The following is an 18,488-nucleotide window of genomic DNA, read 5'->3' on the forward strand; positions in this document are numbered from 1 at the left end:
TACCATGCAAGAAGGAAGCCCTTGCTCCAGAAGCCACACCTTAAGGCTCGTCTAAAGTTTGCTGCTGATCACATGGACAAAGATGAGACCTTCTGGAGGAAAGTTCGGTGGTCGGATGAAACAAAAATTAAGCTGTTTGGCCACAATATTTAGCAATATGTTTGGAGGAGAAAAGGTGAGGCCTTTAATCCCAGGAACACAATTCCTACCGTCAAGCATGGTGGTGGTAGTATTATGCTCTGGGCCTGTTTTGCTGCCAATGGAACTGGTGCTTTACAGAGAGTAAATGGGACAATGAAAAAGGAGGATTACCTCCAAATTCTTCAGGACAAACTAAAATCATCAGCCCGGAGGTTGGGTCTTGGGCGCAGTTGGGTGATCCAACAGGACAATGACCCCAAACACACGTCAAAAGTGGTAAAGGAATGGCTAAATCAGACTAGAATGAAGGTTTTAGAATGGCCTTCCCAAAGTCCTGACTTAAACGTGTGGACAATGCTGAAGAAACAAGTCCATGTCAGAAAACCAACACATTTAGCTGAACTGCACCAATTTTGTCAAGAGGAGTGGTCAACAATTCAAGCAGAAGCTTGTGGATGGCTACCAAAAGCACCTTATTGCAGGTAAACTTGCCAAGGGACATGTAAGCAAATATTAACATTGCTGTATGTATACTTTTGACCCTCACATTTTCAGTAGAGCCATAATAAATTCATAAAAGAAGCAAACTTCATGAATGTTTTTTGTGAGCAACAAGTATGTGCTCCAATCACTACATCACAAAAAAAATAAGAGTTGTAGAACTGATTGGAATCTTAATACAGCCATGACAGGATGTTCTTTACAAGTGTATGTACACTTTTGACCACCACTGTATATACCACATTTTTCACATTGTGGTATATCCTCGTTCTTGAATATTTCAACGTTAAATGCATGACGGTGCACATCACAGCATCTGCAGGGCAGACGTGGCATCTGTAAAGCTGAAGGTTATAGGAGTAGAGACCAGTTTTTTTCTCCCAATCTGGGACCGAGCGTTGTGGAAATAAATACCAGACATTTGAGAAGTCAAGTGACAAAGCTCTTCAGGGAATGATGGAGGTGTAATACAGACTCAAATACCCGATTTGAAATCATAATGTAAACGGTCATTATTAAAAACATTTTTTAATGTACATCAAGGGTGTCAAACTCATTTTAGATGGGGGGCCACATGGAGGAAAATCTACTCCCAAAGACAACTTGAGATTGTTTTCTTTGTTTAAAAATAGAACAAGAACATTCTGAAAATGTACAAATCATAATGTTGTTGTTTTTTTTTAGACTTACATGTTGCGGTTAATAGTATTCTATCTTTATTTGTCGTTATTTATATTTTCTGAATAAATTATGTCATAATGTTCATCAGTCAACTCATTGGTGTTCATTTTCAATCTATCAAGACAAAACAATAATATCAAAATCAAATTGCAGGACGTTATTTATGTAGTTTGATCATTTTCCTCCACTGGTGTACTAACATCATGTGCTTTATTTTGTACACATCATTTACAAAGATACAAAGAATTGCTATTGCGACATCTAGTGGTTGATGATGATGATCCGGCCCTCAGGACGTACGTTTGACACCTCTGAGGTAGCATATTTATATTTTTCATATTATTAGAGGAGAGATGCATGTGTATGAGGGGCCGTTAGGGACATTATTCACAATTACCTCTTACATACACTACTGAAACACTCTTATACACACTACTGAAACACTCTTATACACACTACTGAAACACTCTTATACACACTACTGAAATGCTCTTACATAAACAACTAAAATGTTTTTCTCTCACACACACTACTGAAACACTCTTATACACACTACTGAAACACTCTTATACACACTACTGAAACACTCTTATACACACTACTGAAATGCTCTTACATAAACAACTAAAATGTTTTTCTCTCACACACACTACTGAAACACTCTTATACACACTACTGAAACACTCTTATACACACTACTGAAATGCTCTCACATAAACAACTAAAATGTTTTTCTCTCCCACACACTACTGAAACACTCTTATACACACTACTGAAATGCTCTTACATAAACAACTAAAATGTTTTTCTCTCACACACACTACTGAAACACTCTTATACACACTACTGAAACACTCTTATACACACTACTGAAACACTCTTATACACACTACTGAAATGCTCTCACATAAACAACTGAAATATTTTTCACACACACACACACTACTGAAACAATCTTATACACACCACTGAAATGCTCTTACATAAACAACTAAAATGTTTTTCTCTCACACACACTACTGAAACACTCTTATACACACTACTGAAATGCTCTCACATAAACAACTGAAATATTTTTCTCACACACACTATTGAAACACTCTTATACACACTACTGAAATGCTCTTACATAAACAACTAAAATGTTTTTCTCTCACACACACTACTGAAACACTCTTATACACACTATTGAAACACTCTTATACACACTACTGAAATGCTCTTACATAAACAACTAAAATGTTTTTCTCTCACACACACTACTGAAACACTCTTATACACACTATTGAAACACTCTTATACACACTACTGAAATGCTCTTACATAAACAACTAAAATGTTTTTCTCTCACACACACTACTGAAACACTCTTATACACACTACTGAAATGCTCTTACATAAACAACTAAAATGTTTTTCTCTCACACACACTACTGAAACACTCTTATACACACTACTGAAACACTCTTATACACACTCCTGAAACACTCTTATACACACTACTGGATTGCTCTCACATAAACAACTGAAATATTTTTCACACACACACACTACTGAAACAATCTTATACACACCACTGAAATGCTCTTACATAAACAACTAAAATGTTTTTCTCTCACACACACTACTGAAACACTCTTATACACACTACTGAAACAATCTTATACACACCACTGAAATGCTCTTGCATAAACAACTAAAATGTTTTTCTCTCACACACACTACTGAAACACTCTTATACACACTACTGAAATGCTCTCACATAAACAACTCAAATGTTTTTCTCTCCCACACACTACTGAAACACTCTTATACACACTACTGAAACACTCTTATACACACTACTGAAATGCTCTTACATAAACAACTAAAATGTTTTTCTCTCACACACACTACTGAAACACTCTTATACACACTATTGAAACACTCTTATACACACTACTGAAATGCTCTCACATAAACAACTGAAATATTTTTCACACACACACACTACTGAAACAATCTTATACACACCACTGAAATGCTCTTACATCCATCCATCCATCTTCAACCGCTTATCCGGAATCGGGTCGCGGGGACAGCAGCTCCAGCAAAGACCCCCAGACTTCCCTCTCCAGAGCAACATTTGCGACTTCCTCCTGGGGAATTCCGAAGCGTTCCCAGGCCAGAGAGGAGATGTAATCCCCCCATCTGGTCCTTGGCCTGCCGCGGGGCCTCCTCCCAGTGGGACGTGCAACGAGGACCTCCCTAGGGAGACGCTCGTGAGGCATCCGCACGAGATGCCCGAACCACCTAAGCTGGCTCCTTTCCAAGCGAAGGAGCAGCGGCTCTACTCCGAGTCTCTCTCGGGTGACTGCACTTCTCACCCTATCTCTAAGGGAGATGCCAGCCACCCTTCTGAGGAAACTCATTTCGGCCGCTTGTAGCCGCGATCTTATTCTTTCGGTCATTACCCACACTTCATGACCATAGGTGAGAGTAGGAATGTAGATAGCTCGGTAGACCGAGAGCTTTGCCTTCTGGCTCAGCTCCCGTTTCGTCACAACAGTGCGGCAGAGAGACTGCAATACTGCCCCAGCTGCTCCGATTCTCCGGCTGATTTCCTTCTCCATCTTTCCCTCACTCGTGAACAAGACCCCGAGATACTTAAACTCCTCCACCTGGGACAGAGTCCTGTCCCCTACCCGGACTGTACAAACCATCGGTTTCCTGCTGAGAACCATGGCCTCAGATTTGGAGATGCTGATCCTCATTCCAGCCGCTGAACACTCGGCTGCGAACCGATCCAGTGAGAGCTGAAGGTCACGAACCGAAGGTGCCATCAGGACCACATCATCTGCAAACAGCAGTGATGCAACCTTTAGCCCCCCGAGACGTATACCCTCTCCGCCATGGCCACGACTCCGCCTAGAAATCCTGTCCATGAAAATCACAAACAGGATAGGTGACAGAGCGCAGCCCTGGCGGAGACCAACCCCCACTGGAAACGGATCCGACTTACATCCAAGCACCCGGACACAACTCTCGCTTTGGTTGTACAGAGATTGGATGGCCCTCAGCAGGGTTCCCCTCACTCCGTACTCCCTCAGCACCTCCCACAAGATCTCCCGAGGGACGCGGTCATACGCCTTCTCCAAATCCACAAAACACATGTAGACTGGATAGGCATACTCCCAGGCCCTCTCCAGGATTCCCGCAAGCGTAAAGAGTTGGTCAGTTGTTCCACGACCAGGACGGAATCCACATTGCTCCTCTTGAATCTGAGGTTCGACTATCGGCCGGACCCTCCTTTCCAGTACCTTGGCGTAAACTTTCCCAGGGAGGCTGAGTAGTGTGATACCCCTGTAATTAGCACACACCCTCTGGTCCCCCTTTTTGAAAAGGGGAACCACCACCCCAGTCTGCCACTCCCTCGGCACTGTCCCAGACTTCCACGCAATGTTGAAAAGGCGTATCAACCAAGACAGCCCATCAACACCCAGAGCCTTCAGCATTTCTGGACGGATCTCGTCAACCCCCGGAGCTTTGCCACCGTGGAGTTGTCTAACTACCTCAGTGACTTCACTCCGAGAGATCGACGTCGATCCCCCATCATCCTCAGGCCCTGCTCCTATCAGGGAGGGTGTGTCTGATGTAGTTGGGTTCAGGAGTTCCTCAAAGTGCTCTTTCCAACGCCCCACGACTTCCTCACTTGAAGTCAGCAAAGTCCCATCCTTGCCGTACACAGCTTGGATGGTTCCCTGCTTCCCCCTCCTGAGGTGCCGTATGGTCTTCCAGAACAGCTTTGGTGCCGCCCGATAGTCCTTCTCCATGGATTCCCCGAACTGCTCCCACACACTCTGCTTAGCCTCGTCCACAGCCACGGCCGCTGCCCTTCGGGCCCGTCGGTACCTTGCAACTGCCTCCGGAGTCCCCTGGGATAACATACCCCGGTAGGACTCCTTCTTCAGTCGGACGGCTTCCCTGACCACCACTGTCCACCAGGGTGTTCGAGGGTTACCGCCCCTTGAGGCACCTAAGACCTTCTGGCCACAGCTCGCATCTGCAGCTTTAGCAATAGAGGCTTTGAACATTGCCCATTCCTGTTCAATGTCCCCAACCTCCACAGGGATGGCAGAGAAGTCCCGCCGGAGGTGGGAGTTGAAGTCCTTCCGGACAGAGGACTCCTCCAAACGTTCCCAGTTCACCCGCACTACACGCTTGGGTTTGCCAGGTCTGTCCAGAGGTTTCCCCCGCCATCTAACCCAACTCACCACCAGATGGTGATCAGTTGACAGTTCAGCCCCTCTCTTCACCCGAGTGTCCAAAACATACGGCCTCAGATCAGCTGATACGATTACAAAATCGATCATTGATCTTTGGCCTAGGGTGCTCTGGTACCAGGTACACCTATGAGCATCCTTATGCTTGAACATGGTGTTTGTTATCGCAAGTCCGTGACTAGCACAGAAGTCCAGTAACAATCCACCACTCAGGTTCAGATCAGGGAGACCGTTCCTCCCAATCACGCCAGTCCAAGTATCACTGTCATTGCCCACGTGCGCGTTGAAGTCCCCCAGCAAGACTATGGAATCCCCTACCGGCGCCCCATACAGGACCCCATGCAAGGTATCCAAGAAGGCTGAATACTCTGAACTCCTGTTTGGTGCGTATGCACAAACAACAGTCAGAGTTTTCCCCCCTCCAACCCTAAGGCGAAGGGAGGCGACCCTCTTGTCCACTGGGGTGAACTCCAACGTACAGGCACTCAGCCGGGGACTCGTGAGTATCCCCACACCCGCCTGTGCCCTCACACCCTGAGCAACTCCAGAAGTGAACAAGGTCCATCCCTTGTCCAGGAGTGTGGTTTCAGAGCCCTTGCTATGCGTAGAGGTAAGCCCCACCAGATCCAACCGGTAGCGCTCCACCTCTCGCACCAGCTCAGGCTCCTTCCCCACCAGCGTAGAGACGTTCCACGTCCCGAAAGTCAGCCTCTGCTGCCCCGAATTGGTCCGTCCGGAGCCTCCACTTTCACCACCATCCACTTGGCAGCGCACCCGACCCCACTGGTTCCGACCGCGGGTGGTGGGCCCACGTGGCAGAGAAGATGGTGTGTCCACGTAGCTTCTTCGGGCTGTGCCCGGCCACCAGGCGCTCGCTGACGAGCCCTACCTCCGGGCCTAGCTCCGGAGGAGGGCCCCGGGCTTCCTCCGGGCCGGGTAACGCATCCTCTTTTAGTATAGTTCATGGGGGGTATCGTAACCCTGATGGGGGGGGCATTCGGGTGCTACACCTTGCCCAAGGGTGACCCGGAACTATGTAAGGCAGGGGCGTTCAACTCCCTGAGGCTTAATACAAGCCCACATACCTTACCTCATGCTCTTGCATAAACAACTAAAATGTTTTTCTCTCACACACACTACTGAAACACTCTTATACACACTACTGAAATGCTCTCACATAAACAACTCAAATGTTTTTCTCTCCCACACACTACTGAAACACTCTTATACACACTACTGAAACACTCTTATAGACACTACTGAAACACTCTTATACACACTACTGAAACACTCTTATACACACTACTGAAACACTCTTATACACACTACTGAAACACTCTTATACACACTACTGAAACACTCTTATACACACTACTGAAATGCTCTTACATAAACAACTAAAATGTTTTTCTCTCACACACACTACTGAAACACTCTTATACACACTATTGAAACACTCTTATACACACTACTGAAATGCTCTCACATAAACAACTGAAATGTTTTTCTCTCACACACACTACTGAAACACTCTTATACACACTACTGAAACACTCTTATACACACTACTGAAACACTCTTATACACACTACTGAAATGCTCTCACATAAACAACTGAAATGTTTTTCTCTCACACACACTACTGAAACACTCTTATACACACTACTGAAGCACTCTTATACACACTACTGAAATGCTCTCACATAAACAACTGAAATGTTTTTCTCTCACACACACTACTGAAACACCCTTATACACACTACTGAAACACTCGTATACACACTACTGAAACACTCTTATACACACTACTGAAATGCTCTCACATAAACAACGAAAATGTTTTTCTCTCCCACACACTACTGAAACACTCTTATACACACTACTGAAACACTCTTATACACACTACTGAAACACTCTTATACACACTACTGGAATGCTCTCACATAAACAACTAAAATGTTTTTCTCTCCCACACACTACTGAAACACTCTTATACACACTACTGAAACACTCTTATAGACACTACTGAAACACTCTTATACACACTACTGAAACACTCTTATACACACTACTGAAACACTCGTATACACACTACTGAAATGCTCTCACATAAACAACTGAAATGTTTTTCTCTCACACACACTACTGAAACACTCTTATACACACTACTGAAATGCTCTCACAAACAACTGAAATATTTTTCTCACACACACACTATTGAAACACTCTTATACACACTACTGAAATGCTCTCACATAAACAACTAAAATGTTTTTCTCTCCCACACACTACTGAAACACTCTTATACACACTACTGAAATGCTCTCACATAAACAACTAAAATGTTTTTCTCTCCCACACACTACTGAAACACTCTTATACACACTACTGAAACACTCTTATACACACTACTGAAACACTCTTATACACACTACTGAAATGCTCTCATATAAAGAATGTTTCAGTAGTGTGTGTGAGACAAATATTTTAGTTGTTTATGTAAGAGCATTTCAGTAGTGTGTATAAGAGCATTTCAGTAGTGTGTATAAGAGTGTTTCAGTAGTGTGTATAAGAGTGTTTAAGGAGTGTGTGTGAGAGAAAAACATTTTAGTTGTTTATGTAAGAGCATTTCAGTAGTGTGTATGAGAGTGTTTCAGTAGTGTGTGTGAGAAAAATATTTCAGTTGTTTATGTGAGAGCATTTCAGTAGTGTGTATAAGAGTGTTTCAGTAGTGTGTGTGAGAAAAAAACATTTTAGTTGTTTATGTAAGAGCATTTCAGTAGTGTGTATAAGAGTGTTTCAGTAGTGTGTATAAGAGTGTTTCAGTAGTGTGTGTGAGAGAAAAACATTTCAGTAGTGTATGTAAGAGGTCATTCTGAATAATGTCCCTAACAGCCCCTCATACATGTGTACCCCAGCCTCACACACAACCAAATAAATGTCCGATTACACTGCAGTTGCATAAAAATGATCTAACCTCCCAAGTGCCAGTGTCCACTGCAGTGGACATTTGCGTTTTACATAACAGGGCCATTTCTTTGTGGAATGTGTAACGCTTAAAAAAAAACAAAAAAGAATTGACCAAAAACTAATGTCTCCTGCAAAGGACGCTGTATGGTTCTCAGGAGGAGTGTGTTGTATTGCAGGAATTTATAGTAGTGTCCTTTTTTAATCAATACAATTAGAAGTAGGTCTTTAACGAGCCTTGAATTTGTGGGTTGGTGCCGGTGCTCGGAAAAATGTTGTTTCCTGCAATAAAATATGACACCACAAGAGGGGGAGCAAACCCCAGAAATAAGACAAAGTGTAGAGATCATTAGTTTTTTCACTTTTCTTCCAATTGTTGGTAATTAGTTTGCAGCATAACAATGTGGAATATGATTTCTTTTTTGCCGCTTAAGCTATTTTTGTGTAGTAATGACATTGAGTGTGTGCAGACTGCTGGACATACTGCAAGGGCACATTGTCAGTGAGGGCCTCATGTGGCTCGTGTCTGCTCTCATCATCACCACAACCAGCCTCCTAATCCCCCTCCACTCCCACATCTGCACACCCCGTTCACACTTTGCTTGTCGGCACAGTGGCCGGCCAGCTTTGTGTTGTTGTTTTCCCCAGCTCCATCTTTGACGGCGTCAAGCCGAGCGTCTCGCAGTTTGTATTGTGCAGGTGTACCTAATCCAGTGTCCCCTGAGAGTATTTATAGTTGACCGTCTCTTCCCGTCGAGATCACGTGATATAATTGCGCTCATTCCTTCCTTCCTTCCTTCCTTCCCCCTCGCCGGTTCGCGGCTAAATGAGAGGTCAGGGGTCAGCTACAGTGCAGCACCTCATCGGGTTTGAAGGGATTAAGTCGGCAACAACCTGAAACGGACATCGGACCGCTCAAATCTCTTTGGGGTGAACTCTTAGCTGCGCTGTTTTCACTTCTAGCCGACAGAAGACGCCTTTCGCATTTTACCAGAGGTGGGTAGAGTAGCCAGAAATTGTACTCCAGTAAGAGTACTGTTACTTTAGAGATTTATTACTCAAATAAAAGTAAGGAGTAGTCACCCAAATATTTACTTGAGTAAAAGTAAAAAGTATGTTGTGAAAAAACTACTCAAGTACTGAGTAACTGATGAGTAACCTGTTCGTTTAATGATGACGGCAACAAATAATGCACAAAAACATAAAAATAGCAATGAGCAAATTCAGAGCCAGGAATATCTCTTAAGCAACTAAAACAATAATATATATTAAATAATAATACATTTACATAAAAAAAATTAAGACAAATTGAGCCACAATAACTTAACAGCACCATAGGCTCAGTAGGCAGATATTACAAAGGAAAATAACAAGTTAGCCTTTACGCAAACCATAAACTGATAGGTGTGGGCTGCACCTGGGAACACACTGATTGGTGTTTCTATGCATGCGTGAGTGTGTGTGCGACTGTGCATGTGTGTGTGTGTGTGTGTGTGTGTGTGTGTGTGTGTGTGTGTGTGTGTGTGTGGTGTATGAGGCTGCAGTGCATTAATAAATGTCCCCACACTTGGTACATTTGACAGTGATTCATAGCAGGGACGCTAACATCAGCCTACGGTGACAGCCAAAATATCTACTAAGGTTACTTACCGCCATGTGCTTCCTCAAATTTGACGTTGAGTTCATGTAAGCTTAAGCTTGTTGCCGCTGAAACTTTATGTGCAGTTAATCACGTGACCGCCTGGCTCTGTTTGATTGGTGAAACGGAGTCAAACGTCACCAGTGACTGCATTTGATTGGTGAAACGGAGTCAAACGTCACCAGTACAACTCCGTCATTCCCTGAAAAGCTTTGTCACTTGACTTCTCAAATGTCTGGTATTTATTTTTACAACGCTCGGTCCCAGATTGGGAAAAAAACAAACTGGTCTCTACTCCTATAACCTTCAGCTTTACAGATGCCACGTCTGCCCTGCAGATGCTGTGATGTGCATCGTCACTGTGGCGCCGTCATGCATTTAACGTTGAAATATTCAAGAACGATGATATACCACAACGTGAAAAATGTGGCATATAAATATCGTTGATGAACATTATCACATCATTTATTCAGAAAGTATAAATAACGACAAATAAAGATAGAATACTATTAACCGCAACATGTAAGTGTAAGAAAAATAACATTATAATTTATACATTTTCAGGATGTGCTTGTTCTATTTTTAAACAAAGAAAACAATCTGAAGTTGTCTTTATTTTTAAGTTATCGTGCTGTGATTTTACCAATCCGGCCCACTTGGGAGTAGATTTTTCTCCACGTGGCGCCCGCTCTAAAATGAGTTTGACACCCCTGGAATAAGTATTTTAGATCAACATTGTAGAATACGTTTAAAGGCCTACTGAAAGCCACTACTAGCGACTACGCAGTCTGATAGTTTATATATCAATGATGAAATCTTAACATTGCAACACATGCCAATACGGCCGGGTTAACTTATAAAGTGACATTTTAAAATTCCCGGGAAATATCCGGCTGAAACATGATGACGTATGCGCGTGACGAAGTCCGAGTAATGGAAGTTATGGTACCCCGTAGAATCCTATACAAAAAGCTCTGTTTTCATTTCATAATTCCACAGTATTCTGGACATCTTTTGCAATTTGTTTAATGAACAATGAAGGCTGCAAAGAAGACAGTTGTAGGTGGGATCGGTGTATTAGCGGCGGACTACAGCAACACAACCAGGAGGACTTTGTTGGAGCGCTAGCCGCGCTAGCCGCGCTAGCCGCGCTAGCCGCGCTAGCCGCCGACTTCACCTTGACTTCCTACGTCTCCGGACCGCCAAACGCATTGGGTGAAGTCCTTCGTCCTTCTGCCGATCGCTGGAACGCAGGTGAGCACGGGTGTTGATGAGCAAATGAGGGCTGGCTGGCGTAGGTGGAGAGCTAATGTTTTTAGCATAGCTCTGTGCAGTCTGGTTGCTAAGTTAGCTTCAATGGCGTCGTTAGCACAGCATTGTTAACCTTCGCCAGCCTGGAAAGCATTAACCGTGTATTTACATGTCCACGGTTTAATAGTATTGTTGATTTTCTATCTATCCTTCCAGTCAGGGGTTTATTACTTTTGTTTCTATATGCAGTTAAAGCACGATGCTATCACGTTAGCTCATAGCTAAAGCATTTCGCCGATGTATTGTCGTGGAGATAAAAGGCACTGAATGTCCATTTCGCGTTCTCGACTCTCATTTTCAAGAGGATATAGTATCCCAGGTGGTTTAAAATACAAATCCGTGATCCACAATAGAAAAAGGAGAGTGTGGAATCCAATGAGCCAGCTTGTACCTAAGTTACGGTCAGAGCGAAAAAAGATACGTCCTGCACTGCCTCTCAAGTCATTCACTGTAACGTTCCTCATCTACGAATCTTTGATCCTCGCTCAAATTAATGGGGTAATCGTCACTTTCTCGGTCCGAATCTCTCTCGCTCCATTGTAAACAACGGGGAATTGTGAGGAATACTAGCTCCTGTGACGTCACGCTACTTCCGCTACAGGCAAGGCTTTTTTTTTATCAGCGAGCAAAAGTTGCGAACTTTATCGTCGATTTTCTCTACTAAATCCTTTCAGCAAAAAATATGGCAATATCGCGAAATGATCAAGTATGACACATAGAATGGATCTGCTGTTCCCGTTTAAATAAAAAAAATCATTTCAGTAGGCCTTTAAGGCCAATGTGATATCGACCTCCAACCTGCACATTTTCCAGCCTTACTCAGCCCATTTTTCGGGTCATCTAAAGGCGACGTGCATATTTTGGACGTCATCTGGGCTGTTGTATTATTGCTACGTTCACCAGGCATTGGACTAATTATTCCAACAGCCTCTTCTCTTTGGTGGGAGTCAGACTGACAGTTGCTGTCATTGAAGTGATCAGCGTGTTTCTCCAAATGTGGGCTGAGGCCGTTTGATTTGATGAAGAATAATTGGTGCCACCGCCACAATGATGTTTGGTAAACCTTTGTGCTATTTTCCAGGAGGATGCCCACGAGGAATTTTTTTTCTCCAAACGGCGCTCTCGTCTAAACAGATGGGCGGGGCCGCCGTCCCGTCCCTTCCCGTCTCAGACGTGGACCGGGCGGGACGGTGGTCATCACCTTGCGGGACGTACAGTCTGGCTCATTGTCTTGTTGTCGCCTCGTATCAGCACCAGGCTGATCTCCACCTAGTCCTCCGCATCCAGACGGGAACATTTCATCCACTTATATGGCGAGGTCCAGAAGAACATGGCACTTGTTATCATAAGTACATGAAGGACGGCTCGTTCACCTTGAGCATGAAAAGGTGACCTTTAAAGGCCTACTGAAATGACATTTTTTTACTTAAACGGGAATAGCAGATCCATTCTATGTGTCATACTTGATCATTTTGCGATATTGCCATATTTTTGCTGAAAGGATTTAGTAGAGGACATCGACGATAAAGTTCGCAACTTTTGGTCTCTGATAAAAAAAAAACGTGCCCCTACCGGAAGTAGCGTGACGTAGTCAGTTGTTCACTCCCTCATATTTTCCTATTGTTTTCAACGCAGCTAGAGCTATTCGGACCATTACCCCATTAATTTGAGCGAGGATGAATGATTCGTGGATGAGGAACGTTAGAGTGACGGACTAGAATGCAGTGAAATACATATTTTTTTTGCTCTGACCGTAACTTAGGTACAAGCTGGCTCATTGGATTCCACACTCTCTCCTTTTTCTATTGTAGATCACAGATTTGTATTTTAAACCACCTGGGATACTATATCCTCTTGAAAATGAGAGTCGAGAACGCGGAATGGACATTCAGTGCCTTTTATCTCCACGACAATACATCGGCGAAACGCTTTAGCTACGAGCTAACGTGATAGCATCGTGCTTTAACTGCATATAGAAACAAAAAAATAAACCCCTGACTGGAAGGATAGATAGAAAATCAACAATACTATTAAACCGTGGACATGTAAATACACGGTTAATGCGAAGGTTAACAATGCTGTGCTAACGACGCCATTGAAGCTAACTTAGCAACCGGACCGCACAGAGCTATGCTAAAAACATTAGCTCTCCACCTACGCCAGCCAGCCCTCATCTGCTCATCAACACCCGTGCTCACCTGCGTTCCAGCGATCGGCGGAAGGACGAAGGACTTCACCCGATGCGTTTGGCGGCCCGGAGACGTAGGAAGTCAAGGTGAGGTCGCCGGCTAGCGCGTCTGCTCTCCAACAAAGTCCTCCTGGTTGTGTTGCTGTAGTCCGCTGCTAATACACCGATCCCACCTACAACTGTCTTCTTTGCAGCCTTCATTGTTCATTAAACAAATTGCAAAAGATGTCCAGAATACTGTGGAATTATGAAATGAAAACAGAGCTTTTTGTATAGGATTCTACGGGGTACCATAACTTCCGTTACTCTGACTTCGTCACGCGCATACGTCATCATACCGCGACGTTTCAGCCGGATATTTCCCGGGAATTTTTAAAAGTCACTTTATAAGTTAACCCGGCCGTATTGGCATGTGTTGCAATGTTAAGATTTCATCATTGATATATAAACTATCAGACTGCGTGGTCGCTAGTAGTGGCTTTCAGTAGGCCTTTCAGATGTTTTCTTGCTATTTCGATGATTGGGATCGCTAGATTGTGGCTTTATGGACTAATTTTTGTGAAAATCTCAATTTCAACCAAGATACATTTTTTTTCACTTATTTGCCTGTAGCTCAAAATTAGCCTGTGCGCATTCCGACTCATTTTGCCAGCACGGGTCACATATTTTGGACTAAAGTTGTGAAGATGGTAGTTAAGAGCAGGGGTGTCCAAACTTTTTCACTGGGGGGGCCACATTGGGCTAAAAAAATCTTTCTATCCATCTATTGGATGTGTATGTCCAAATTAGCAGCCCTGAAGTGGCAGTTAGTTGCATCGGCTCTGTTGCTTTTGGAAAGTCTTTCATGTCCTTTGTGTTCTTTAATGTTTCCCTCCAGTTTTCACCTCATTTTGTGTGGACTTTCTGAATCTGCAATGCATCCATAGAAGTTCTCCATTGTGGGATGAATAATGTATCCTGACCTATCCACCCATCTAGGGCTGGGCGATATGGCCTTTTATTGATATCTCCATATTTTTAGGCCATGTCACGATACATGATATATATGTGGATATTTTGCCTTAGCCTTGAATGAACACTTGATGCATATAATCACAGCAGTATGATGATTCTATGTGTCTACATTCAAACATTCTTCTTCATACTGCATTAATATATGCTACTTTTAAACTTTCATGCAGAGAGGGAAACCACAACTAAAAGTGTATTTATGAAACAGTTATTAAGCAGTGGCACAAACATTCATGTCATTTCCAAAACAGAAAGTGCAAGATTGTCAGAGACATTTTAAAACAAGCTATTGTGCATGATGTCACTAAGATGACATATCAAAACAACACTAAATTAAAATGCACTTTTTGTACAGAACGCCACTACAATAGTTTAAAGCAAATAAAGTGCACTTTTGTGCATGATGTCACTAAGATGACATATCAAAACAACACTAAATTAAAATGCACTTTTTGTACAGAACGCCACTACAATAGTTTAAAACAAATAAAGTGCACTTTTGTGCATGATGTCACTAAGATGACATATCAAAACAACACTAAATTAAAATGCACTTTTTGTACAGAACGCCACTAGAATAATTTAAAACAAATAAAGTGCACTTTTGTGCATGATGTCACTAAAATGACATATCAAAACAACACTAAATTAAAATGCACTTTTTGTACAGAACGCCACTACAATAGTTTAAAGCAAATAAAGTGCACTTTTGTGCATGATGTCACACAAGATATTTCAATAAGTGTCAAATAAAAATGAGGTGCATAATAGGAAATCAAATAGTGTATGTCCTTCACTATGTGGTAGGTTCCTGCGGACGTTATCTCCTTCTGTTGTTGACTATTTTTTTCATACAGTGTTGATCTGGAAATGGTTGCTTCGGCATTTTGTTGGTGTGGCACCGAACGGAGATGTTGACATGCGGAGCAAGCACTCTTCATTCTCTAGCGGGTGACTTTTCAAATGATGCTACACATTAGCAGTGCGCTTTTGCCGCATACTTGACATATTACGGTTGTCTGTTCGACATCTTCCCGCTTGAAGCCTTGGGAATTAATTTTTCCTCCATTCTTTACCAGATTCGCACCTTCTTTCTCTCCTATTACCACTCGCACGGCTAGCACCACAGCTAACTTTTCCCCATGCCGCCACCTCTCTCCTTCGCCGAGGGCGTATGTAAGAAGGTGCGCTTGTTTTATCTTTCTGTGAGACGTAGACTAGAAAGAGTGAGAAGAGCCTGTAGTGTAATGCCCGCAACTAAAAGCAACTGCGTGAGAACGTATACTCCAATACTCACGATGTAGTCATTTTCTAAATCGCACAGATACTTTTTGAACTGCTGCCCTCGGGCAGGAGATACAGGACAATAAAATGCCGGACAAACAGACTTAAAAACACTTTTTACCCGAGAGCAATAGTGTCGCTGAACACAAGACGACAATAATGACTGTGCATGTGAGCTGTGTGCTTGCTATTTTTATGTATTTTATGTATTTTTATCTATTTATCTACACTACCGTTGGGGTCACATGTAAATGTCCTTATTTTTGAAGGAAAAGCACTGTACTTTTCAATGAAGATAACTTTAAACTAGTCTTAACTGGAAAGAAATACACTCTATACATTGCTAATGTGGTAAATGACTATTCTAGCTGCAAATGTCTGCTTTTTGGTGCAATATCTACATAGGTGTATAGAGGCCCATTTCCAGCAACTATCACTCCAGTGTTCTAATGGTACAATGTGTTTGCTCATTGGCTCAGAAGGCTAATTGACGATTAGAAAACCCTTGTGCAATCATGTTCACACATCTGAAAACAGTTTAGCTCGTTACAGAAGCTACAAAACTGACCTTCCTTTGAGCAGATTGAGTTTCTGGAGCATCACATTTGTGGGGTCAATTAAACGCTGAAAATGGCCAGAAAAAGAGAACTTTCATCTGAAACTCCACAGTCTATTCTTGTTCTTAGAAATGAAGGCTATTCCACTAAATTGTTTGGGTGACCCCAAACTTTTGAACGGTAGTGTATGTTCTTATGTTTTTATGTGTTATGAATTTGCACTAAATTAGTTTTGCTTACAATTTCGTTGTACAATGACAATAAAGATATATTCTATTCTATCTATTCTATTCTATATGGAGTATATTCGATATATCCATCCATCCATTTCTGAGTGTAGTGTCACGTACAAGTCTATCCTATCCAAACAAATAACTCAATCCCTCCACGACCATCAGAACTTCCGGTTACTTCGTAATATAAAACCTCTTGTTTCTTTTATATTTATTCCAAATCAGCGTGGGTGTGTGCTGGTAAGTTTACACAGCAGTTGTCACGTGTGATCCCAACGATTTACTGCAAGTATGCATGTTCATTTAATACCAAATTGAAGAGGGAAGTTGGCCAAACATGTCAAATCACAGTACAACCTTCCGATAAAGCCCAAATTTCGTACGGACCCTGATCATAACGTATCTACGATCACTTGTACATCAATAAAATATGTAGGATTTACAATATTATCAGGATATGATCACAAACACTTAATTAAAACAAGCTATAGCTAACAGACTGAACAACAACACATCACTTGTTGTCCCTGCTGCCATTTTTATGTTAGTTATTATTTTATTTATGGTATTTTATCCTGGCTTGTCCCAAATTGTATCTTTGCTTTGAGTACATTTAAAATGTATAACCCTACCAATCGCTTGTTATGTGGTCGGTCTTTGTATTGCATGTGTAGGATTGTACTTGACCCTCTATGTCCTGATCTTGCTGGCGGCAAACGTTAAACTACTACTAAAGTAACCTTGCTAACAACCCCCACATCAAACTGTGATGGCACTACAAGTATGAAGTGAGATATTAAATATTATGAGTATGTGAAAGGTGGGACTCCTACCTTGTTTACAGTACTTTCCAGACCACCTCCTTCATGTTTTGTGAAGCGTCACAAACATCAAACATGGATTAAAATGTGCCAAACATTGGGGGCTCTTTGAAGTGTGGAGAGAGAGTGTTCTGCATATTACCCATCAGGCTTTGTAGCGGATTTCAAAATGGGTGTCATTTTGAATAGGGAATGCTTAGACGGTTTTTTATTAGAGATGTCCGATAATGTCCTGTAATATCGGAAAATATCGGTATCAGTTTTTTTATTATCAGTATCGTTGTTTTTTTTGTTGTTGTTTTTTTTTTATTAAATCCACATAAAAAACACAAGATACACTTACAATTAGTGCACCAAGCCAAAAAACCTCCCTCCCCCATTTACACTCATTCACACAAAAGGGTTGTTTGTTTCTGTTATTAATATTCTGCTTCCTACATTATATATCAATATATATCAATACAGTCTGCAAGGGATACAGTCCGTAAGCACACATGATTGTGCGTGCTGCTGCTCCACTAATAGTACTAACCTTTAACACTTCATTTTACAAATTTTCATTAATTACTAGTTTCTATGTAACTGTTTTTATATTGTTTTACTTTCTTTTTTATTCAAGAAAATGTTTTTAATTTATTTATCTTGTTTTATTTGATTCATTTTTTTAAAAAGGACCTTATCTTCACCATACCTGGTTGTCCAAATTAGGCATAATAATGTGTTAATTCCACGACTGTATATATCGGTTGATATCGGTATCGGTTGATATCGTTATCGGTAATTAAAGAGTTGGACAATATCAGCATATCGGATATCGGCAAAAAGCCATTATCGGACATCCCTAGTACTAACCTTTAACACTTAATTTTACTCATTTTCATTCATTACTAGT

General features: G+C 42.1%; 1 protein-coding gene across 1 annotated transcript in view; it reads right to left on the reverse strand.

Moving 5' to 3' along the window:
• Positions 1 to 17,745, reverse strand: part of si:ch211-184m13.4 (uncharacterized protein LOC798560 homolog) — a 35,722-nt gene extending 17,977 nt beyond the window's left edge. The window contains exon 1 of the mRNA XM_062061817.1: positions 17,609 to 17,745. The gene's annotated coding sequence lies outside the window, so the exon portion shown is untranslated. The remainder of the gene's footprint in view (positions 1 to 17,608) is intronic.
• Positions 17,746 to 18,488: the final 743 nt, after the last annotated feature.

This window comes from Entelurus aequoreus, linkage group LG10 (genome assembly GCF_033978785.1).
Source record: "Entelurus aequoreus isolate RoL-2023_Sb linkage group LG10, RoL_Eaeq_v1.1, whole genome shotgun sequence".
Lineage (NCBI taxonomy): Eukaryota > Metazoa > Chordata > Actinopteri > Syngnathiformes > Syngnathidae > Entelurus > Entelurus aequoreus.